This window comes from Pongo pygmaeus, chromosome 2 (assembly GCF_028885625.2).
Source record: "Pongo pygmaeus isolate AG05252 chromosome 2, NHGRI_mPonPyg2-v2.0_pri, whole genome shotgun sequence".
In the NCBI taxonomy this organism is placed as follows: Eukaryota; Metazoa; Chordata; class Mammalia; order Primates; family Hominidae; genus Pongo; species Pongo pygmaeus.
The window spans coordinates 92,736,359-92,762,395 of NC_085930.1; the positions used below are offsets into that span (position 1 = coordinate 92,736,359).

A 26,037-nucleotide genomic window follows, 5' to 3' on the forward strand; every position below is an offset into this window, starting at 1 on the left:
AGATCCAGAGGGTAATGGCAGGCATCCAGCAGGACGTCCAAGTGGTATCTTCCAAACTCTAGACTAGTCTTCCACTTCTACGCAAGCCCCTTCTCAGCCATTCTTCACATGGCAGCCAAAATAAAAACCACCAATCTGTTCATGTTGGTCTCTTGTTGAAGACTGAATCATTCAACAGCTTTCTATTGTGCTTACAATGAAATCTAAACCCACTCTAGTGGTATACCAGACCCTTGAGGGGCTGGCTGGTTTCTACTCACCTCTTCCCTGAAGCTTATACTACACATGTCCACCCTGGTCACTGCACCAACTCACAGGAGCTGCCACTTCCCAGGATGAGCTAAGTTCAATATCCTCACTGGCTCTTAGCATACTATTATCTCTCTGCCTGCAGCACCCTTTCCTCAACCCTTGACATGCTTGACTCCTCATTTTGACACCATCACCTAAGGAGGCCCTTCCTGTCCTCTTTGTCTAAAGGAAGTTTTCCATTCATTCTCTATCAGAAAATATTTCCTTCACAGCATTTATCACAAACCATAAATGGCTTCTCTTTCTCTGTCTCTCTCTGTTGCTTTGTTCAATCTGAACTGTAAACAAAACAAAGCAAGTTTCTTCCAGGCTTGGGCCTTCTTCATCTTGTTCACTCTCTGATCCTCAGAATTCAGAACAATGTCTGGCCCAGGTGGTTTCTCAAGAAATATTGGGTGACTGAGTAAAGAAACATTATTTTCAATGAAAATATCTTCCCATTTATGTAATAGTGAAAAAATAGCTTACTTGAAGTTTATCTCCAATGTATCTAAATTTCTATCTTTTTAGTATTTGGGAGATCTCAAATATATTAATAATACATACTTGACTAAAATATACTTACTAATGACAGACTTGATTTTCTACAGCTCTGGCTGATTTTTTTGTTGTTGTTTGTTTGTTTTGTTTTGTTTTTCTTTTTCTTTTTTTGTGGTTGGTCTTGTATGCCTTTAACAAAATTAAGCTAACAAATGAACAATGTCCTTTCCCTATTCTGTAGTTTCACAGCAGAGCTAATTACATGCAGCTGACTTTTTGGGTGACTTATTGGAAGTTGGTGCTGTGTGGTCACAAGGTGTGTGCTATACAGACAAAAAGACCTGGCCAAACTCCAGTTAAGCCACTAATTGGCTGGGTAAGACTGTAAGAAGTTATTCAGCTTTTCTGTTCCACATTTTCCTCCTCTGTAAAAGCAAGGATAATGTGGCCTAATTCCTAGAGTTGTTTTAGGATCACAGGTGATAACATAGATCTTCTCCTTCCTCTGTGTCTATCACTTTCTTCAATACAAAAATCTGCTCAAATCCTCCTTTTTTCTTCTCCGGCTGCTTCTTCATCAATACCCTCTCCCCAGCCCGTTGTATTAGTCTTTGAATCTCATGTCCATATTCTGAGAATCTTGCTGGAAGCCCTTCCTGTCCACACTTCCTTTATAATGTTGAATTCGCTCTCTGGTGGAAGCAGCCTGGAGCTTGATCATGCCCATGACGAATTGCAGACTCATCAGGCTTTTCGTTTGGCATCGTATTTGCCAGACAAATGTAGACAGCACTTTATGTGGTGAAGCACTTTGTTAGTACTTCGAGCCTCTAAGGGACAATATGAGTTGGAAAAAAAAAAGGCATTGAAACCTTGTACAATACTCACCCCATTACACAAGAAAAACCAAATGAGTTTATCTGACAAAAAGGTGTGGGTATGTGTTTGACAGAAGAAGCCCAAGCCACAAGGTGCTCTCTCTACAGAGAATCAAGATGCATTGAAGTTTTTTGTCTTTTGTTTATTTCTTTTTAGTGAAATTTAACTAATACACTTTGAATGCATTCTCTGTGCCAGGTATTTTCTTTATTCTTTTAGATGAACTTGGAATGGTGAAGATTACAAAGTAAAAATATTTAGGAGTAAGTGGCTTTTGTAAGATTTTACCAAAGAACAGAATGCTTTGCTGACACTTTGGAAATGTAAGGGTGCTATATGTTTAATCGGGAAATACTCAGTTTCTAATGCATGCAATGTTTGTCTGGAACCTTGTTCCTTAAATGATTCAAATCAGTTCCATTCAAACCTATATACTTAGCACTCTTTATAGGTACTGAATAAAACAAAGGTACAGTCCCTCCTTGCTGGGGCTTCAGAGTCTGGCTCATTATTCCTTAACTTATTTAACCAATGTCTCTAAATTTCTAAATATAAATATCTCAGGCCCTCTTTACATGTTATTTGAAACTTTAAATAAGCTAAATTAAAGATAATTAAGTTGAAGCCCTGCTGTATTTTTGTTACTTATAACCTATACATTTATTTATAGCTCTCTGAAATACTGATGTGACTGATGATGTGAGATAGCAAACACTTGCTGATAAATGGCACAAGGGTGTCATTTATCAGTCAGCTTCATATGTTGTGTAGAAACCAGAGGTTGCAAATTAGTGGTTCCATGGGTCCAATGCAGATCACAGAGTCATTGTCATCCTAAGTGAGCCAACATTTAAAGTTGAGATATTATCCATGGAATGCAGATTTTTGACTTATCTTAAAACAGTGGAAGATCGGGTAGCTATGGGCCTGCATTCCCACCTGACTGCAATGGGATGGGGCTGACTGGCTGCTGCCCCCTTCAGGGAGGACGTGTTCTCCTCTGTTGTCATGTCCTCATCACTCATCCAGCAAACACACATGCCTGAAAATTGGCCTGCAGCATGCAACTAACTTTCCTGACTGCTGGAAAACACTTGAGTTTGAGAGTCCTGGTAGATTCCAGGGAGAGGAGATTATAGTATTTTCAGAATACAGAGTGGATGGACCTTGAGGTATTGGTAGGATTTATATACTTGAAGAAGTGCTGAGAGGAGGTCATGCCAGAAAGGAGAATAACTTTGATGCTGAATCCCACCAGGTTTTTCTCTAATAATATTTAAATTGCTGAAGGATGCAGATGATTTCCTTTTTTCTCATAAATGAAAGCATATTTAAGGTTAAGACTCTTACTTTCTTGCAACCTTGCAATCTAATATACTTTCTTGAGAGGAAGGAAAAATGGAGAACTTATAGGTAGCAAGAGCTAGGAATGGGTATGACTAAGGTCCCAGCAATGGGTAACTGTCAGGTTTATGAATTCTATGAATTCATCAGTTAAAATTGTGTGTGTGCCTATGAGTGTAGAAAGGGTAAATGTTGAAAACAACTGTGCTACAGCAGCAAAGATTCAGATTTGCCACAGAAAATAAGGCTGATATTACCACTGAGTATCTCCCAAAAGCTTCTCATCACAGTAATTGAGCCAGTACTTTTTTTTTTTGAGACGGATTTTCGCTCTTCTCACCCAAGCTGGAGTGCAGTTGCACGATCTCAGCTCACCGCAACCTCTGCCTCCCGGGTTCAAGCCATTCTCCTGCCTCAGCCTCCCAAATAGCTGGGATTGCAGGCATGTGCCACCACACCCGGCTAATATAAAAAGAGTAAGAGATGATGAGTTTGACCAAGATACCTTAAAGAGCATGACTTCTGTCACCAAAGACACTCCATATCCTGCAGTATTTTTCTAAACCAGCCTCTACTCATATGTGAGATTCCCCCTGTTGATATCACGCTTAAGATGTTATCTCTGAAAAGCCACTATTAGGATAACATTGCATCAATGAGTAGTATCATCTTTACATTTAAGAGCTAGTTTTCATTTTTCCGGTTAACTGGCCTTTCACTAACAGGCAGGGGGCCAAGGAAGAGTGCAAAGTGGGTAAAGTTTACTTTGTTTTGATATTATTGGAGAATATCAAATGAAGAAGTTTTCTTCTCCTGGTAAGGCCAGATCCCTTGTATAGCTTGATGTTTCCTTGGTCTTCAGAAGACTCCACCATAAGTATTTATTTTTGTTAAATTGAAAACAGATCTCTTCCCAAAGGAAAGGCCCTTTTATTGATCCTGACCTTTTCCTTTTGCTGGGAAAGGCTTGTTGAGTTGCCTTTTAAACAACCAGAAATCACTGCTTTTTTTTTCCTTGTAATCTTTTATTTATCCTGTTCACAGGCCTTACATACTTAAAAATAAATTTCCTATGGAAATTGTAAAGCAGCCCTACTTAGTGAAGAGTTAAGGATAGAAAATCGTCTTTTAACAAATCACATGTATCGTGTGTCGGAGGCAGGGCAGGCAGTTCAATACCTAATTGTCCCTGGCCTCACCCTCTTCAATTTTACTTTCTTCTTTTGTTTTCATCTGTAACTTAGGAGTTCCCACAAGAGGTACTTCAGAGTTTATTTCGTCTAGTAGTGTCATGAGAAAACTTAAAGCACTGACTTGGGATTATATTAGATTATTAGATGGAAGAATCAAGAAATTAATTTCCTTCAAGAGAAGAATGGCATGTCTGGCCAAACAGAATATTGCTTAATGTAATAGAACTCCAAAATGAAATTGTGGAGTGGATCGCTCCCTTACCTGGGGGATGTGAGATTATTGAATTCCATATTTCTGTATAAATTAACATCCAAATGAGTGGACCCACCCTCTGCTCTGCCAGCCATTTCTCTCCCTTTTTGTGATTGTTCTGTACATGAATGTTTCTGTTACCCGCCAGAAGGCCGCACGTCTTCAGCCAGCTCTGCCAGAGAATAAAAGAATTAATGGATCGGAACATAATCCATAACTCCCTAACTCCACAGCTTTATTTTTTTTAATAGTTCATAAACTTCTTATTTTCCCCTTTAGCCTAGATTTCCTTTGTGGTGAAGGAAAGGTTTGCCAGCCTTTGGATCTGCTTCATAAAAATGCTTTAAAAGACAATGCTGTGTTGCGTGAATGCCTGCAACTCACCTTCATGCAATATTCAAGAACTGTCCCAGAGTTTATGTCTGAATTTGTTCTGATATAAGGAACCCTGGAGTCAACAACACAACTAGTTACAGACGGGTTAAGTTTTGCATTCTTAAAGACTTAGTAGGCCAATAAATATTGCTTCTCTTAGGGCTGTCGAAAGTAATATAATTGGGAGCACGACAGATGCCTAATGGGATACACAGAGATCTCTGTTCTGAAATTTCTAAAGTGACATAATACAGTTTGTATTTTTTCAGAAAAACTACATTAAATGTCTGTTTTTCAGAATGAAACTCTCTGTGGGATCTGTTTTGGCATCTTTCTCTTCTTCTGGATGATAGAATTGGGAGATAAACCAGTGACTGATTTCTTAAAAAGTTAAGTTTTGAGAAACATATTTTATAGGACACACATGCATTACACCAAGCACTCCAACAGCAAACACTCATGATTGGATTTGGAAACAGCAGCATTTGCTGTCCGAAGGGGAAACCTCCACAAGTGGAATGTATCCAGGGTTGTGGGTTCAAATCGTTCACAAAATAAAAGGCAAAAAAGTAGCCATTGTTGAGAACTTGGAGAGGAAGTCTCACTTGGCACCCCTCACATGTCCTTTTCAATCAGAGAGGGACTGGCCAGCACCTACTGACCCCAGTCGCCTTCCAGTTTCCACTCTGTGGCCCTGCTGCTGCACAGAAGCCTTAGTTTCATGAGCTCCCTGTGAAAAATCGAATGCACAGTTGATTCTCCCCTTTCTGGGATTTCACATGTATCTGTTGGGAAATAAAAAATAAGTGCAAAACCAAAGTATGTTGTGTAATTTGTGTAATTTCTTCCTGAAGTATGCTTTCTTTTTGAGGTGACCTATTCATTCCTCTCCATGTGTTCCCCCACCCCCAGTGAAAACAACCTTTTGTTTCCTGATTACTGATATGTGCCTTTGGGATAAACTAAAGAAGAGAGTAAGACTCACATGAAATTTGAAGACTATGGAATACTAAAACTTTGCAAATTTCCCACCAAATGTCTCATTATGCATGTACGTAGAAAAATCCAAAATTTTATGAACATTTTACATAATATGTGTACTATTCTACCTGCAGCTTTATAACCTAGTTTTTAAAACCAAATATCATCTTCCTCTGTTGATAAATATACATCTACATCCTCCACTTAAAAGACTGCATAGTATTCTATTTTATAGGTGTACCACAACTTACTTAGCCTATCCCCTTTTGATGGGCATTTAGATTGTTTCTGGTTTTTTTTAATATTATAAAAAACAATAGAATAAGCATTCTCATCCATATACGTTTATGAATTTGACAAGTTGTTTCCTTCGGATATAATCCTACAAATGAATTTTTTTCATAAAACACAACCATTAAAGATTTTGAGAAAGTTGCTACCCTGCCTTTCAGAGAGATACTAATTTCTACTTATCCCATCTGTGTATGAGCATCTCCAACTCCTTAAAATCTCACCAACAGTGGGTAGTATAAAGCTTTCTCAACCAAAAAGGGACAAAAATATTTGTTGTAATTTTTGTTTGAATTTCTTTGATTCACAGTGAGGTTGGACATTATGCCATCATTGGCAATCCTATTTCTCCTTTTGGAAATTGTCTATTCCTATCCTTTGCCCATATTTTACTTTTTGGATTTTCCTTATTGCTTGCAATGGCTTTCTGTAAATACTGGATATATGTGATTCTTATAGAAGCATCTGGAAAGGATCTTGTCAGAAAAAGTATTTGAGAAAAATGCAACATTAAAGTGAGAAAAATAATTTGGTGCTGTCTCACTCTAAGTAGCCATTGAACACCTCTCTGTTCCTCAGTTTCTTCCTATATAAAATTAGAAAAGAGTAATCATCCATTTCTCAGATTTCTTCAGTTGTAATAAAGCCAGTAGTTATTAAAGTGAAGCATTTCACCCATGTTACTTCCACAGTAAACACTCTGGTGTCTTCTGTTGTTCTAATCACCCTCAACTTACCTGGTTGGTGAGAAAGGGTCCCACCTTAGGGTTAGAAAGATGACTGAACAACACTGGACCAGTGAGACAGCAGTTTGTTAGTCACATATACTCAGAGCCCTGGGAGGAAGGACCCTGAGTGCCACACAGGTCCACATGGGAGTTGTACTTGGGAACAGAGTGAGCAATCAGGGGATGTAGGAAGAAGGCTTTAGTATGGAGAGGGGTGGGATTATCCCTGTTTCTATGGGAGGATGCAGTTGGCTTGTCTGAATAATTCTGCAGACTGGCAGGAAACTGAAATCCACTACTCCGGAATAAGAGGAATAAGCAGGAACCATGCCTGGTTCCCATGATACGGAAGGTTGTTTGGCTGGGGGACTTTATTTGCAGGAGCAGAGTTGGGAGGTGTATTAGTGTGTTTTCATACTGCTGATAAAGATATATCGGAGACTGGGTAATTTATGAAAGAAAGAGGTTTATTGGACCTACTGTTCCACATGGCTGGGGAGACCTCATGATCATGGCTGACGGCAAGGAGGAGCAAGTCACATCTTACATGGAGGGCAGCAGGCAAAGAGAGACCTTGTGCAAGGAAACTCCCATTTTAAAAACCATCAGATCTTGTGAGACTGATTCATGATCATGAGAACAGCGCAGGAAAGACTTGCTCCCATAATTCAATCACCTCCTACCGGGTTCCTCCCACAATATGTGGGAATTGTGGGAGTTACAATTCAAGATAAGATTTGGGTGGAGGCACAGCAAAACCATGTCAGGAGGGGAACTTGCCATTAGGTCATTTGAGGCCCTACTGAATTTCTCCATATGTCAAAGCAGCACAAAATATGGGGGCCTTGATTTTAGACCTTATACTGCAACTATTTCTGAGAGGTGAGTCCTCTCAGAGGACTCAGAATTCAGTGGCCTCTTCTCGGTCCCCATTGCCTTTGACTACATTCATCCTATCCACTCCTGAAAACTCTTCCTCCATTGCCCTCCATCCCACAGTCCTGTCCATGAAGGCATGAGTCAGATGGTCCCTGAGTGAGACAACATGCCTTTGATCCCATCTCTGTTGTCTACTAGTTGTATGGCTTTGACAAGATACATTACCTCTCAGCCTCGGTTTTAATGAAATAGAGGTAGTGCCTACATCATAAAGTGACATAGGAAAAGTTCCCAGTTTAGTGTCAGATTCATACTGGGCACTTTAATCATAATTCTTTAGTATCTTTCACTTGTTAATGTCACATGCAGACCATCTAAATTTGAGTATTAACTAAGATTTGTTGCTTACCTTCTAGTCTTCTTTCTCTCTTCCTTAACTCTTGGAGATATACCCACATTTACTATGGCTTCAAGTTATGACTTTAGGCAAATGACTCCCAAGCTGCATTTCCCGCACTGATCACTTTCTGGTTTTCTGGTTCCACATTTCCAATTGTCTCCTAGAGATTTTTCCTGCGGTGTCTTATTCAGCATGTTTAAAATTTCCCCCTTCAAACCAGTAGTTTCTCCTGACTGGCTTCCTTATTTGTGTTAGTGTTGGCATTGGTCTCTCTGTCATCTTGGCTTAATGCTCTTAAGTCACCATTAGTTCCTTCTCTTTCAGACACACAATAACTCAGCTGTTAGGGGCTGTTGGTGTCTTCTCTCACAGCAGGGCTTGAATCCACCCTTTCCCTCCATCCCAGACATCAGTGCCTTTGGAGTTGGAGAGTTGTGCTAGGCTCCTAGTTGGTACTGTCGGGTACACACTCAGAAGCCCAGAGTTGGTATGAAGATTATTTTAAGCTGAAGACATTTGGGATTCAACAGATGCAGAAAAAACCTGTCTCAGAGCTTCTCTTATTTGACTAATAGCAGAAACTTCTGGGAAATGAGGCTTTCATAAATTCCTTCTTCAGGGTGGCTTTTATTCCTAGGAAGGAAACTCAATATATCATAAATATCCTCTCTGGGGGAGTTTTATAGCCTTGAAGAAGACAGAGAGACCACTCGCACCTGGATGAACAAACATTATTACAAACTTTATCTCCCATTGTCTTTCCTGAAGAAACCTGCTTATTCTTTCCAAAGAGGCCTTTTCTCCCACTCCTTTTTCCCTACTAAGGTAGTTATACATTTGCCCCTCCACATCTGAGGTTCAATTAACAGTGGATCAAAACTATTTGAAAAAAAGAAAATTGCATCTGTGCTGAACATGTACAGACTTTTTTCTCATGTCATTATTGCTTAAACAATACAATGTAATAACTACGTAGCACTTAGATTGTATTAGGTGTTATAAGTAATCTAGATACGATTTTTGTTGTTGTTGTTGTTTTGAGATGGAGTTCACTCTGTTGCCCAGGCTGGAGTGCAGTGGCTCAATCTAGGCTCACTGCAACCTCCACCTCTCGGGTTCAAGTGTTTCTCCTGCCTCAGACTCCCAAGTAGCTAGGATTGCAGGCATGTGCCACCACACCTGGCTAATTTTTGTGTTTTTAGTAGAGATGCGCTTTCACTGTGTTGGCCAGGCTGGTCTCGAACTCCTGACCTCAAGTGATCCGCCCACCTTGGCCTTCCAAAGTGCTGGGATTACAGGTGTGAGCCACCGTGCCTGGCCTAGATATGATTTAAATTATATGGGAGGATGTGTACAGGTTATATTTGCTATTTTATATAAGAAATGTGAACCTGGATTCTGGTATCCGATGGAGGGAGAGAGAGGGTCCTGGAACCAATTCCCCATGGATACCCAGGCAAGACTGTATAAACCTCTAACTTTGACCATTTATTGAGTTACTTCTTTTGTAAGCTTCCATATGCACATAAATAAACTTTTCTCCTGTTAATCTGTGTTTCATCTGTTTAATTTGCAGGCCCCCAAATACCTAACATAAGAAGATAAAGGAAAAGTTTTTTTTGTCCCCAACAGAATTACCTTGTCTGCAAACTTCCTTCTTATCTTTCCAGTTCATCCTATTTCCCACTCTCTAATAAGACTTTCAGAGTTTCAGCTCTGATCACGTTTTCTCTATTCCAAAGCTTCTAATGGCTCCTTGGTACCCAAGTTCCTCAGCGTGGCACTCAAGGCCCCCAGCAGTCTAGTCAGAGCTTACTTCCTAGCATCAGCATCCCTAGCATTCCTATAATAGATTATATCAACTAGATTTGTATTTAGTCCCCAGGACATACATTACCCTGAGATGCCCTTGCACATTTTTTTCTGTTTCTGTTTTTACTCTACCTGGGATACCCACCTTTCCATTCTCAGTGTTTTGAAATCTTAGATTCATCATTCAAATACTGGCATTGCTGATTATATAACCTTGAAAAATCACTTACCTCTCTGAATCTTGGGTTCCACATTTGTTAATGGGGATAATATTATCAAGTTACAGGGTTGTCGTTGAAAACAACTAACACAGGATTTGTGTCATGAACACGCATTCAATTGTCATTGATTCTGTTGCTCCTGTCACCCCAGCTAAAAGTAATCTTTGCCTTCTCTAAATACCTGCTTTGTTGTTTATAATAGATTTATTTAATTTTTTATTTTCTTTCATATTGCCCTGTGCTGTGTTATATTTCAAAATGTTCTATCTTCACTAACTACACTGAAAGTGCCTTGGAATTGGGTATCAAGTATTGTATTTTTTTATTCATTCAGCAAAAATTTATTGGGCATTTTGTGTCTCATGGTGTGCTAGGGGCTGGGGATACAAACATGATAAAGACTTAGCCTCTGCCATCAGAAAGCTTGCACACTATCTAATTATGATTGAATGCTGCCTAGACTACTGTTGAGATAAGCTCAGTGAGAGCCCTGAGAAGGGATACCTGACTCAGCTCAGAATTCAGGATGGCGTCCTGAGGAAGTAATGTCTAAACAGATCCGAGGAATCACAAGAATTAGACAATTCCAGGCAGAGAGGAGCAGTGCAGCTAGATGAGGGAGGAAGGGCATTCAGTGCAGAGAGAGTGCTCACATACACAGAGGTGAAGCAGAGCATTTTTTGTGTGTGTGTGAATTGCAAGAACCAATGAACTGTGATCTTAGTTTTAAACGAGAATTCACAGGAGATAAAACCAGTAAGGTGAGCTAAGGCTGAATCATGAAGGGTTTTTCAGTTCTTTCTACTGTTAATTGTACCTGGTTACAGTGCCTATATCTGGTAGGTTCAATAAATGCATGTCTAGCTTTTATAAATAGTGGATGTACATGGTTCAGTCTTGGAGCATTACAATCAAGGAAACTCCATTTGGCAAGAGAATGAAGTTTCAAAATAGCTGAACTCTTTTACTTGTATTTCTTATATACTAAAACAGAGAGCCATATATCTAATTCAGACCACATTTATTAACAAACAAACATACAAACAACCCTCAGCCCCTACCCAGTGGCATATCTTCACACTGATGTCTCTTTCTTATACCCTACAAGTAAAACAGAAACAGAAAACATTTTCTCTCCTCCACCAGCTGACACCCTCTGGCCCCTGCTTGTGCTTTCCTCACATTCCCTCTGTATCCTTGCTCCATCCCTCCCCTCTTACTCTCTCTTCCTTTTTCCATTTCCACAAAAGTCCAGTGTGACTGATTGGCAGACACTGAGCTTTTCTCAGGTGACTGTAGGTTAATAATGATAGTCAGAACACATGTAAGGAATGAATGAAGCATTGTGTGGTGGAACCAAAGGCCGCTGCTGTCACTCCTGAAGCCCTGTGCGTGGTAATTGGGTCTACCTCAGAAACTCATCCTTTCATTTTCAAAATAAATGTGTTCATCCAGTGTTATGTTTCCCACCCCACCTCCTTCCATTATCTCTCCCAAATCTTGAATCATAAACTTCTGGAAAGCCATGTGAATAATTTAGATCGTTTTATTACTCATTGCTTAACTCCCTTTGGGGGAAATGAAGAGAAACATTTGTCTTTTGCTGCTTACTCTCCTGTGGACTGAGACCATGTCAGCTTCAGGCGATAACAAAGATTGATGACCACAGGAGCTGTCACTGCGGAACAGTTGATTGACCCATAGTTTTGATTAACCAAAATATTGTTTTAAAAAATCAGGTGCAGTGCTAATGACACTAGAGTAGAAATTCAACATTTTACCCACTTTGACTGAAAACTTGCTTGTTATCATCTTTCTTGTCAATGCTGAACGGTGAGCATTTTCTTCCCTGCCTATTTAATGGGTTTCCTGTGGAGTCTTACGCAGAATTTGTCAATTCAAGTATAGAGCTATGATCACTCAGAGTACGTGGTGGTACCTTGCTGCTGGGGATGAGGGAGTACAGATGTGTTCAGATCCTTTTTAGTTTGGTCTTTCTAAATATTTTTACTCAGCTTCACAGAATCAGGAATTACAGTTAGTACCACTCGTGGGCCATTGGATGACTCTGGTACATTGGGTTGGTACCAGAGTAACTATTGTCGGAATATGTCAGTGTGACTACATCACCTCTAGCACCATACCATCCAAGTCCAAATTACCATCCCCTCCTAGACACCTGTGACCTAGGAGGTCTAGACTACTTGGTCTACCTGGATCTACCTGGATCTACTCTGTGTCTCCTCAAAATGCCAACTCTAATCTATGTTTTTTCAAAGCGTAAATCTGATCACATCAACTACCACCATTATACCCTGCTTAAACATCTTTAAATAGCTTTATGTTGCTGGAAATCTTCGAAGGGCTCCACAAGGCCTTGCACAGTCCCTACCAACTCTCCATCTTCATCACTCTATTCCTTGCATTCTCCACGCCAGTCCCACTGGCCTTTATTCAGTCCTTATGTTTACTGCTCAGCCTCACTGCAAGGCCTTTGAGTGTTTGATTCCCGCTGCCTATGATGCTTTTCCCTTGGCTTTAAATGTCAGCTCAAGTACTGTTTCTTCTGAGAGAAATTATCTGCCACCCCATATCTAGACTAACTCTTTGTAATAGGTCCTCCTAGTACCAAAATACTTCTTATACACCTTTCAGAGGGTCAGTTTTATATTTGTGAGGTCTTTTGATTAGTAGCTTCCTTTTCTCTGGACTTGCTTTTTCCCCCCTTTTTGTGGAGAATGGGGTCTCGCTATATTGCCCAGGCAGGTCTCAAACTCCTGAGCTCATGCTATCCTCCTGCCTCTGCCTCCCTAAAAGCTGGGATTACAGGTGTGAGCCACTGCGCCCAGCCCCTCTGGACTTCTAAGGACAGGGGCTATGGTTGTTTTGACTCACCTTGATATCCCCATCACTCAGCACAATGCTTGGTGCTTAAAAGGTACTTAATAAATGTGGATTACATGATTGGCCGAATAAATAAATTCAATACAAGTTTAATCAGAAGATGGGCCTTACCTTGTCATTGAGGGATTTATCTAGTTAAGAATTCCAGATGAATCTCTATCAGAACAGCCAACAGAGAAAATGTATTCAGATGCAGGAAGGCTAGAAGGCAGCCTGTAGCAGCAACTGCACCCATTTCACTCTGTATTGGGTCAGGCAAGTCTTCATTAACAACTGTTCAAAATGCAGGACAACATTGATGGTAATGGTTTTGGTTAGATGTGGGAACAATCTCTCTGGGACTGCAGGAAGGTTGTTCTACTGTTACAGGGCTCACAACTATAAAGTGTAAATTATTCTCTCCTGTTTCTCTGTTTTTGAAGGACTTGTCATGGATCCCCTATTAGAACAAACTTGTGGACACTTATTAGCAAGTTGTGTATAAATGAGCTTTCGTTGTTTTCACTGATCCATCCCAATTAGTTCCCCTACTTGTCTGCATGCTATCTGCCTAAGGAAACGTGAAATATCTTATTTGCAAGGAGAGATGGAATTCTTGTGCGTGTAGGTTTTTTTTCTTTTCTTTTCTTTTTTTTCTTTTTTCTTTCTTTTTTTTTTTTTTTTTTTTTACATTACTTCCAATTTGCAAACAAGAGAAGTAAACAGTTTGCACAGGGAAAAATGCATGCTTTTGGTTAGTAGCCTGCTATGGACCGCAAGAGAGAGGAGCTTTACTAGGCATTGAAATAGTAGCTTTTGTGGTCTCAGGTCAGAGCATCGCTCTGTGTCCCTAGGCAGATTTGGTTTAAGGCCAAAACAAATAGCCCCCCTTCCTTGGGTTCTGACCCCTGGGGGCAGAAAAGGGAACTAAGCTAGTCCAGCTGCCACTGCAGGGGAAGTCATTGTTCTCTCCAACCTTCTGGGAGCTCCAAATAATTAACTGTGCAAAGAGCAAGTTGGAATCAGAATTCTCCTCCAGGGTTTTCTGTGTCCAGCCAAACAAAGCGAGCTGAGCTGAGAGACAAATAAACCCCGTGAAACAGAACCAGTGCTGAGTCTCCTTTCTCCTTCCTTGCTTCAGTTCTGGTCCTCTGGACCTGTGTCCTCAGCTACCTCGTCTCTCTTAATTCCTCCAGGCCCCTCGTCATGTGTAGCCAGAGGGAGTTTTTTCTTAATGAGAAGAGACAGCAGGCCACTCTCCAGTGGAAGGTTGGTGCTTTGGGACTTAGAAGGCTTGGCATGTGGACAGAAATCTCCCTTCCTCTCAGAATTTCTGATGTTTTCAAAGAGAAGCCAGAAATCTGGACTTTGGTGTGAAGTCATCCAATTTTAAAATGTTTGCTCTATGTTTTGTGTTTATACACAAGGTGCAGGCCAAACAAAACACATTTTTCCTACCTCTGAACTAGACCATAAGCTTCCTGAAGGTGCAGATTGTGTTGATCTTGTTTGCTCTGGTATTAATTACCCAGGACCTAGCACAGTACGTGCTGCATAATAGCAGTTCAACATCTATTGACCTGCATCCCTAGGAGACTCACTAGGCTGTCATTCCCTTGATATTAATGACAATAAAGTACAACAATAATTAGATCAACTACTTTTTACTGAGCACATTAAGTGCTTTATATACAATTTGATCTGCATTATGACCTTAGAAGCTGTGTATTCTCATTTTGCAAATAGAGAAAGCAGCTCAGAGCCTAAAAATGTGACCTCAGTCAGTTGCCCAGCTGCAGTGTAGATTCTGATTCAAGCAGCACTGTGTCCGAAGCCAGAGTTTGCAATCTAATGCCACAGTGCCTCACACTCTGTTCTGCTGATTCCTGCCATAGGGAGCAAGGGTGAACTCTCCTAGCGTTAGCTCTTCCAAAAGGAAGAACCAAGCCTGGGTGTTGTCAGCTTGCCTTCAGGGCAGACCTTTGAGAGGATGAATATGGTCAGTAGATATTATTTTCCATCTGCATAGCATTGAAAAACGTTCCTACTTTTCCATCTCCATCTCTTTATGAAGAACTACTCTGCAGCAGACTTTAACAAGTTGTGATTGTCATGGTATACTGTCATTTGATATCCTTAAGCGCTACAGAACAGTCCATATTTAGGCATCTTGTGGGGACTCAGGGGCAGTCTGAGCTGAGGTTCACAGAGTCATTGTTTGGTGTCCTTAACTAAAAGCAAAAGTGGTGACTCATTACCAACTTAGGATACAATCAAATGCATGGGTTCCTAAAAGCAGAATGCTGGTTGTAGCCTGCTGGTCATGAAATACATTTTTTCTTGTGGTGCAAATACTTTATTACAGGTAGTGAAGTGTCAGAACATTATTCCATGAGAGACACAAAAGCCTAATTTTACAAAGTCGGGTAGCTCTCTACAATAGCTACCATTTGATGGGCTTATATTTGTTAATGGTCTCAGCTATTGGGAGAGACTTTTAATCAGGAGAAATGGACAGTAGGAATGGAGAATATAGACCTTCAGAAAAGCTGAACATGCTCTTCCCCTGCTTTCTATGTGGGCAATGTCTCAATGCCTCTTTTGATTTTTCCAGGCTATTATCCTGGTGTGAAGCCCATTTACTCTTTCACTAAATTTTTTCTCTGATAGAGGAAGGTTTTGCAAGCTGGACTATTGGAAGTGGAAAGTAGCTTTTTAAGGAAATTCATTGTAACTAGCATCGTAATTTCACTTACTGAGGCATCATTTAAGAATTTTGCACTCATTCTCTCATTTAGTCCTTTCTAAGACCTTGTGACACTCCCCTACTTCCCCCCTATTTTACAGGTGAGGAAACAAGCTCACAGTGCCCCGAATCACACAGCTGATAAGTAGCAATGTCTGACTATTGTTTCAAGTACTGTTCGTGCATCAGAATATCCTGGGAAACTTCTAAACATTAAGTAAAGCTTCCTGAGTTGCAACCTTCTGACCTGCTGTCTTAATTGGAGGGGAGCCTGAGAATCTATTTTTCAAAAGTCCCCCAGGTCACTGTGATGTACAGTCAGACTTGGAAAACATTGCCATATATTATACCATACATTATACCACATTGAAATAAATCAAAGTACAGATTCAGTTTGGAGATTTCAATGGTTGCTTTTTCTGGTCCAACACAGCCATCCCCACTTCTGCCTGAGGGCTACAGAAAGTGCTTTTCAAAGGAGGTACATTTTGCTAGATCCTAATGAATGGATAAGAAGGAGAAAGAGAAAGGGCATTTCAGGCAAAGTGACCACAGGCAAAAGTCATAGAGTCAAAACTGGACTTGAAGTGCCTGGGGGAATGTTACAAAGTCAATATGCCTGGGCAGATAGTGACAGATGTAAAGTATGTATTATGAGTTGAATCTGAGTGGAGTCTTTCTTGGGATGTCCCAGCAGAATTGGCTTCAGCTGTGGAGCACAAAACACCTTTCTCATTGGTCAGTTTTCTTGACAGCCTGCTTCAGGGCATCCTTACCTGCATGCTTCTGCCTGACCACTTGCTGAAGATGATCAGGCAACGTGCTGACAGCTCAGATAGGGTTCCTGTCTACAAACTCCTTAAACTCAATTGCAATAGGGTCAGATCCACTGTCAAAAATGATAGTGGATGAGAAATAACTTGGCACAACACAGTAGGTGCTGAAACAGAGGTTTGAGGTGAAATTAGGAACTCTAGCTATTTTGAGGAGCTGGCTAGAAATCAGAAGGTTTTCCTCCCACCCCAGAATGCTCTTGCAAAAACATGCGGATTCTTGAAGGGAGGAGGTTTGTTCATTCTCTGTTACAAAGTACGTGACTTTGATAGTTTAGACCCAGCAACTTGTCTTTTCCCATTAATTCTAGGCTACCAAAATATATATGTCCCTGGACTTTTTTTCCGGTTTAGTATTGATTAGAGGAGTAGAGTGAATGCTTCTGTAATGGTAAGATGGGAAGGCCACAGAGCTGGGAGCCATTTGCCTCAAAACAAAACAAAAACCCACTTAGAATGTTACTCCTAGGAGTTGGTTTATGGTGACTAAACTCATCAACATAACCTCAAGTGGCCCAAATGGCCATTTTAAGCACTACCTCTATTCAGTTTCCAGGGTACCTGAGTTTGAATTGCCTTTAGTCTCATTTACAAAAGCTTTGTCCTCATTTCCTTAGAAGGTATTTTGCTGGGTAAGGACTGGTTTAAGAGAACAACCTTGGTGGAGAGAAGAATGGGAAATTTCAACTGGTGAAAATAAAAGATGTTCTAGAGATGGATGATGGTAATGGTTGCAAAATAATGTGAATGTACCTAATGCCACTGAACTGTAGACTTAAAGATGATTGAAATGGCACATTTTATATTACATGTATTTTACTACAATAAAAAAGATCATAATAAAATGGAGAGGCAGCAATATCAATATAACAATGCTAACAGCTATTGTTCTTACAATTTTTGCTTTGTGGGAGGCATTGTGTTCAGCACTTTACGTAAGTTATTTAACCCTTTTAACAAACCTGTCAGGTAGGTACAATGATTATCTCCTTTTCATAGAGAAGGATTTGAGGATTGAAGGGGTTAATGAATTGCCAAGGGTCACATAACAAGCAAGTGGCAGAATCTAGATTTAAAACCAGGCAGTTTCATTCCAGAGCTCTCTCTTTTGGCTTATGCTCTTAGGCTAAACCACCTCATAAGATTGTCCTTTGAGTCTGAGACTCCCTGCACCCAGCAATAAACAACTGCAGCAAACATCTAAAATGAGTCAAAATTACCAAAAATTCACCTTATCAAATGTCAGCAACTTTGATACATGTAGTATTCTTTTAACAGCAAAGAGATATGCTCTGATTCTTGCCTGTCTTTACAGTTCACCTCTCTAATCAGATAGAAGGATATTCTATTATTTATTGGAAAGATGGTTATCTGAACATTTCTCTTTTCTTTGATGTGAAGTTGTAAAATGCCACTTTCCACTTAAACTTGTGAGCTTCTCAGGAGTAGGAACAGTATCTTTCTACATGGCAGATAATAGGTGCTCAGTAAAATTTTTGTCTTAATGAATTTCCAGTGATAATGAAGGTATCTATGTAAGTTTTCCTAATAATTAGGGGGCACTATCTGGGTGTATGGCTCATTAATTTAGATCCTGGAATGTAAATTCTGAAGGATAAATTAGAGATTCTCAACTGGGAATAATTTTGGCTCTTGAGAGACATATGGCAATGTCTGGAGACTTTTTGGTTGTTATAATTGAGGGAGTATGTGTGCTACTACCATCTTGTAGGTAGAGGCCAGGGATGAACATCCTACAATGCAGAGGACAGCCTCCACAATAAAGAATCATCCCCCCTCAAATATCAATGGTGTTGATGAAACAGGAGAGTTCCCTAGCCCCACTCATGGGGCATGTGAAAGGGATGCGGCTCTCTGTTCAACCACCATGAACTCAAAACCCTTGTGGGAGAGGGAGCACACAGATGGGCAGGTGCAGGAGCAAGAGTGAGTGCTTTGGGCTCCAGTCCCGTGGTAGTGTCTAGGGGTGGGTGCCTGTGGCCCCAGTGTTACAATGCTCTTTTAGATCTGCCATCCACAGGTAGCTTAAGTGTTAACCAGCTCAGTGCTCCCTCTGCCTTTCTACAAGGGCAGAGGGCCAGTGTGACAGCTTTCTGTATCCCAAGCTCTTGTCCAGCATCCTAGAAGAATTGGGTCACACACAGGCTTGAAGGATGCATGCAGGGGTTTTATTGAGTGGTGGAGGTGGCTCTCAATGGGATGGATGGGGAGCTGGCTGGGGGATGGAATGGGAAGATGATCTTCCCCAGGAGTTTTGGTTGTTCAGCGGCCAAACTCTTCTCCGACTGCCCCCAGCTGAGTTCCTCTCGGTGTAAAGACATTCCTTCTCTTCTCTCTTTGTTGTGCCATTCGTCTGCTTTTCTCCTCTTCTCCTTGTCTGCTCCTGGAGCCTGGGGTTTGGGATTTATATGGGTACAGGATAAGGGAGTGTGGCATGCCAAAAGGCAACCGTCTGGGTACAAAAACAGAAATGCCCGTTCCCACTTAGGGCTGCAGGTCTCCAGGCTTGAGGTTGGGGCCTTTGCCAGGGAACTGCCCTCTTCTACTCAGTATTTCCTTGTCTTCTGTCTGTATCACTGGGGAGAGAAATTCTGCTTTAGAGGTGTTATTCTCTCATTCATTCATTTAACATGTGTTTATTATCTGCATCCACTTGGTCAGATGAGCAAGACTGCTTGTCCATGACAACACAGCTAGGTAGTACAGATCGAGAACTTGAACCAATGTCTCAGGGATAGCTCTTCTTCAAATGCATCAAGGTGGCCTCTGACAGCCTATTACTGATTCAAATGCCATCCTTGTGGTCACGGTAAAGCAGGTCCTTCTGAGACAGATAGGACTCTGAGCCTGTGCTTGGTACCTGGAGCTGATGGAAAGGGCAGTGATCTAAGACGGCTTGTTTAGGCTGCAGAAAGTCCCTCGGCTTGGACTTCTTGAGCTCTTGCTCATTCTGCTGAGGCAGGGACCATTTCGTGGCCTCCTGTGTATGCTACATTCCATTGCTGGGCCAGTTACTCTTCACTGAACTGTAATACTATCTCATCCACCTTGTTTTCACAGGGCCCTATAAGCCATATTATGGACTTTGTTGAAAGAATTATCATGTTCTCACAGCTCTGTGTTTGCAATAGGCTTAGGACTCTTTTCAGATTTGAGCACTGGGGGTCTTTCACGCGATCTGCTTTTCAACACACATCACATGTTCTCCTCCTCCCTTTCCTCTCCCGGTCTGATTCCTTGCTGCCTTCTGATTGTGGTCTGCCTCAGTATGCGCAGTCCCACAGCCGAGCTTAACAGGTACTCTACAATTCTCAAGGTGCTAGAGTTGATGGATTTTAATCAGGTGAGTGCTGTTTAATGCAAATGCTCCTTTAGCCGAGGTTCATAAAATGGGCTGCTTAATATTATGGTCCCAAATATTAGTTCAATGCTCATGACTTATGTAAATGGCTTTGCTTTGGGGTTAGATTAGGGGAAAATCAATAAAAATCAGCTGGAAATGGAGAAAGCAACTGTGTACTTACATTCCTTTGTGATGTAACCCCTCTCCCACACCACAATGCCTCATACTTATCCTTTTTGTTTTTTTGCCAGCTCACTTTTCTCCCCCACATTTAAGGCTTCACGGAGATATGAAAAGCCACCCTGGTTCCTCCTCTATTAAATGGGAAATGCATATGAACAAATAGAAGAATTGCAGCATATAATACAGCTGAAATACAATGTTATCATCCTTCCACTCTGAGCATTTCTCAGGATGGTTTATGTCCCGGCAGTTAATGGCTTGCTATTGTTGGTGTACCAACACAATGCTATTAGCAACACAGAATTCTCAGGCTTTCTGTTTAGACTGTCTTCATGTAGGCTAGCCAGAATTTAGATATTTGTAAACGAAATTTGAACGGTGGCCTTTCTTCACAATATAAAATTCAGATAAGTGTAACTGGTCATGGCCCAACTCTTGTTTATTAATTAAGGCTTTATAATATGGCACCATTTTTGGAAGCTGCAGCTCATGCAAAGAAGAATACTAATTACATTCTGCATTTTCTGTAATAATGGGGCAGTGTTTTGGACAATGCAGTTTATCCAGACAATGCATCCGGCTCATAATGTAGTTTATTAACAAGGAGGCTCTGAATGTTTCATGGGAGACTGATACAGCTGTGAGAGGGTGGCATAAATAATATTCCTGGCCAGGCCGGGGGCAGTGGCAATATGTTGCATGCTGTTAACCTCAAGAGGTCTCCAAATAGCTTTTACGTATGCCTGCTATATATTTGTTGACCATTGCTGGATACAAAGGAAGCTAAGTGATCTGGGAAAATCTATTTGGTAATTTTCTTTTCCCATTCTCTTAGCACTTGCTGAGGCTTTAAAAACAATAGGCCTTTGCATTTGTATGGATTGTTTTTCCTTAGGCTCCTCCAAGAATGGTCACTTTAATATTGTTGTCATCACAGATTTCTTATAATGGTCATTTGTGAGAATCAGAATAGGCTACCATTTTTTTCTATAAGATATTTTTCTTATTGAAATAATTCACATACCACAATGTTTATCCATTTATAATGTGAAACTTGGTGGTTTTAGTATAAATACAAAGTTGAGTAGCCATTACCACTATCTAATTCCAGAACATTTTCATCACTCTGAAAAGAAACCCCTAGCCACTAGCAGTCACTGTCCTTCCTCTCCTCCTATGTCCTGGTGACTGCCAGTCTACTTGCTATCTCTGTGAATTTACCTATTCTGGACATTTCACATAAATGGAATCATATGATGTGTGGTCTTTTGTGACTAGCTTTTCTCACATAGCATAATGTTTTCAAGGCTCATTCATGTTGTGAGATGTAACAGAACTTCATTTCTTTTTATTGCCAAATAATGCCCGTTGTGTGGATATGCCACATTTTGTTTATCCATTCATTAGTAAATGAAAATTTAAGGTTTTTTCCCACATTTTGGCTGCTAAGAATAATGTGGTTATGGACTTTTAAATTTGTGTGCGTGTGTGTACTAGTATATTTATTTCCTCAGAGGTATATACCTAGGAGTAGACTTGCTGGGTCACATGGTAACTCTATGTTTAACTTTTTAAGGAACTGCCAGATGCTTTTTGAAGCACCATTTTATAATCCCACTTGCCAATATGAGACTTCAAATTTCTCCACAGCCTAGAAAACACTTGTTATTGTCTATCTTTTTGATCATAGCCATTCTAGTGAGTGTGAAGTGGTATCATTGTAGAGCTGATTTGCATTTCCTTCTTGACTAATGATGTTCAACATCTTTTCATGTGATTATAGGCCATTTGTATTTCTTCTTTGTGAGCTACCATTTTAATCTCCATTTTATAAATGAGGAAACAATGGCACTGGGAGGATACAAGACTTATTAGGGTACCTGCATGAGGTAATGGCCCATCAGTATTGGAATTTAAGTTCTTTCACTTAGCTGTGCAAAAGTGTAGACATTGAGTATTGAGTACCTAGTAATAAAATAAGCTATAAGTGATTTGCATTTAGTCTTAACTTTTTTATTTGCAAATGACAGAAACCTAGCTCTAACTGTGGCTTAATGAAAGTAAGAAGATTTTGGCTTGCCTATCTATAAAGTTAAGAGCTTTTTGCCTCCAGAATGATTGGATGCAGCTTCTCAAAGATGGCATCAGAAATATGTCTCTATCATCTCTTAGTTCTCTTTCCATTGGGTTGGTCTCATGCATAGGCATGGTCTCACTTTGTATTGGTTAGATGGCCACTAGAAGCTCAAAGTTTTTATCTTACCAGTTCAGAATGCCAGCAAGATTTTTTTTTTTTAAATTCTTCCCTTTTGCAATAGTTCCTTCAGTAGTTCTCAAATCTTAGCATTGAGTAGTATTGGACTGACTTGAATTAATGACTGGCTCCCTGAATCATTCATCGGTGAAATATATTGATTGGTCATTTGCTCATTCTCAGTGGAGAGTGAAGTTAGCTCCATCTACACCATCTGGAGTCAGAACTGCAGAAGGGGATTCCCCAGAGGAAAGTGAGAATGATGGTACCAGCACAATGAGGAATGCATGCTAGCGCAAGTGAAACTCATAAATGTCCACTGTGCTATGTAGTTTTTTCCTTGGGCCTTGATCATTTATCATTTACTGGTTTCTCGTCTGTAAATTTAGAAAAGCAGGCTCTCCGAAAAGTAATTTTTGGTCTCTTACAAGTGAAGGATTAATCAACCAATCCACATTATTTTCTCCAGTACTGAGAGATCATTTGTTTTAATAAATGCAAATAAGGTTTCTTATAGTTAAAGGTAATTGGCTTTTCATTGTAATTCTTGATGCTGGTCATTTTGTGTCTGAGTTGTTCCTAATTGCTTTGGTTCAGAGTCTGAGAAATGAAATAGCCCCTTGACTATAACTGTAACTACAATTGTAACAATTTATTTATTTAAATCAGCAATCCCTGCCAAGTCATTTACAGTTTGTATATTTCAGTATGTTTTACAAGGTGCAACAAAAGCAGCCTCATCACATAGCAAATCTTTCTTACAGGATTAAAAGTTAATGGGTAAGGTAAGTCTGGCATAATCATTAAAGTGGAAGCATTGTTTCTTCTTGACTGGTCAACTTTAGAGACAACTTTTCCCATTTGAAGTTATCTATCCTCTAAAATATACAGAGATTGAGGCCAGGTGGGATGGCTCACACCTGTAATCCCAGCACTTTGGGAGGCCAAGGTGAGTGGATCTTGAGCTCAGAAGTTTGAGACCTTGGTAACAGGGTGAGATGCTGGTGGTGCCATGCCGGTGGTCCCAGCTTCTTGGGGGCTGAGGTGGGAGGATCTCCTGAGCCTGGGAGGCAGAGGTTGCAGTAAGCTGTGTTGGTGCCACTGCACTCCAGCCTGCACTCCTGCACAAAGTGAGACCCTGTCTCAAAACAATAAATAAATTAAAATAAAATATAGAGAGACTGAGATGCAGCAGCAGTTGTATGTTGTTCTCTGGCTTTTGAATAATAAATGGTATGTGTACCTTCATATGATAGGATCTTCAGCTCTCATGTCAACTCTATTTCTTAATAGAAATAAACAAGATAGACATGATACATCTAGGATACCATGTTAAAATGGTTTCTAAGGTTGCATTCAGCCTTAGAAGAAAAGAATGTTGTGATCACTTAATGATGTCTGTCACAGGCCCAGGAGAGTGAAACAATGGCGCTTGCATTGTATATTTTCCATCCCTGCTTACATCTTGAAAGGAAGTCCCAATGCTGAAAGTTTGCAGGATTGGGACAGTTGCTTTGATACTTCGGATCAACAGACGGATTCTTCTTTCATTATTCAGATAAAGTGTTTTGTGTTGCCTGTCCAGCTAAGTGTTTTAATCCTCAAGATTACCTTAACTATGGAGACTTGACTTAGACTTAATATTTTGATCCAGAAATGCATCAAGTATGGAATAAAAACTTCTATCTTAGCAAGACTAGCAATATAAAATATTTACTCAAAGTATACATGTACTGCCTGCTGGGTATGCAACATTCTTCTAAGAGAATGTGAATGTGAATGTGGCAGGAGACCAAGGGTCCTCGGCATTAGAAATCTATAGTCCAGGTGTAATTAGAGAAAGAGATAAAGGGCTCACCAATGGACCACAGAGCATACATACTAAAGGCTAAAAGAGTAAAACAGTTTGGTAATGAGGAATGAAGGATAGAGTGATCTAGGGAAAATTGTATGGAGAAATAGTTTCTTCAGCAACATCTGAAAGGAAGTGATGGGCATGGGTTGGTGGAAAGGATGGTTGGTTGAGGTGGGCGTAGTCGTGAAAAAGACTAAAAGCTACTGACCAAGGAATGACATAACCCAGAGGTGTTGATCCGACAGCTCACTGGCCTAAAAACAAAACAAAACAAAACAAAACAAAAACCACACAAATAAAAAACCAGATGTGTGCTACACAGGAATATAGAAATAAAATATATTGGAACAATAAAAGATTTCGAGCAAAAATGAGAAAACACTAGAAAATCTGGAAGTTTCACATAAATTGCAGGTTTTCTTACTTTTCTATAATAACTGAAAGATCTGACAACATTCTGCCTGAATTCCTAGTTGGCAAGAAATGGCTGAGAGGGAGTAGCGATTGCCATGATACACGAGTGGTTTGTCACAGTCTTCACCTCTCCCTGCAGTCTCCCAACACTGAAGTCAAAGGTTAATTGCTCTCTAGCATCATGCTTGCACTGTTGAGACTATTCATAAAAACTTGTCCAGCAAAGTTTGAAAGATGAAAAATACATTTTCAGAAGTCTTTGTTAAAAAAAGATGAGGGTGAGATAGGATGGGGAAATAGTGCATTTCATATACAATCAGGCCAGACGTGGTGGCTCACGCCTGTAATCCCAGCACTTTGGGATGCCGAGGTGGGCCGATCACCTGAGGTCAGGAGTTTGAGACCTGGCCAACATGGCAAAACCCCTCCTCTACTAAAAATACAAAAGAAATTAGCCAGGTGTGGTAGCTCGCATCTGTAGTCCCAGCTACTCCACAGACTGAGGCAGGAGAATCACTTGAACCCAGAAGGTGGAGATTGCAGTGAGCCGAGATTGTGCCACTGCACTCCAGCCTGGGTGACAGAGCGAGACTTTGTCAAAAAAAAAAAAAAAAAAAAAAAAAGCAGGCTTTGCAGACGCTGCCACTGCCGGGAGCCCCGTCCTATCAGCTATGGTCAACCCCACCGTGTACTTCCACATTGCCACTGACAGAGAGCCCTTGGGCCACGTCTCCTTCGAGCTGTTTGCAGACGAGGTTCCAAAGACAGGAGAAAACTTTTGTGCTCTGAGCACTGGAAAGAAAGGATTTGGGTATGAGGGTTCCTGCTTTCACAGAATTATTACAGGGTTTATATGTCAGGGTGGTGACTTCACATGCCATATGGCACTGGTGGCAAGTCCATCTACAGGGAGAAATTTGATGATGAGAACTTCATCCTGAAGCATACAGGTCCTGGCATCCTGTCCCTGGCAAATGCTGGACCCAACACAAATGGTTCCCAGTTTTTCATGTGCCCTGCCAAGACCGAGTGGTTGGATGGCAAGCATGTGGTCTTCGGCATGGTGAAGGCATGAATATTGTGGAGGCCGTGGAGCGCTTTGGGTCCAGGATTGATAAGACCAGCAAGAAGATCACCATTGCTGATTGTGGACAGCTCTAGTAAGTTTGACTTGTGTTTTCTCTTAACCACCAGACCATTTCTTCTGTAGCTCAGGAGAGTACCCCTCCACCCCATTTGCTCACAGTATCCTAGAATCTTTGTATTGTCGCTGCAGTTCCCTTTGGGTTCCATGTTTTCCTTGTTCCCTAGCTGGATTGCAGAGTTAAGTTTATGATTATGAAATAAAAATTAAATA

At 40.6% G+C, this 26,037-nt stretch overlaps 1 protein-coding gene and 1 pseudogene across 21 annotated transcripts in view; both read left to right on the forward strand.

Annotated features, from left to right (window-relative positions):
* FHIT (fragile histidine triad diadenosine triphosphatase) overlaps positions 1 to 26,037 on the forward strand; it is a 1,508,090-nt gene that overhangs the window by 494,382 nt on the left and 987,671 nt on the right. The gene's annotated exons all lie outside the window — the stretch shown is intronic.
* LOC129032487 (peptidyl-prolyl cis-trans isomerase A-like) lies at positions 25,352 to 25,982 on the forward strand (annotated as a pseudogene).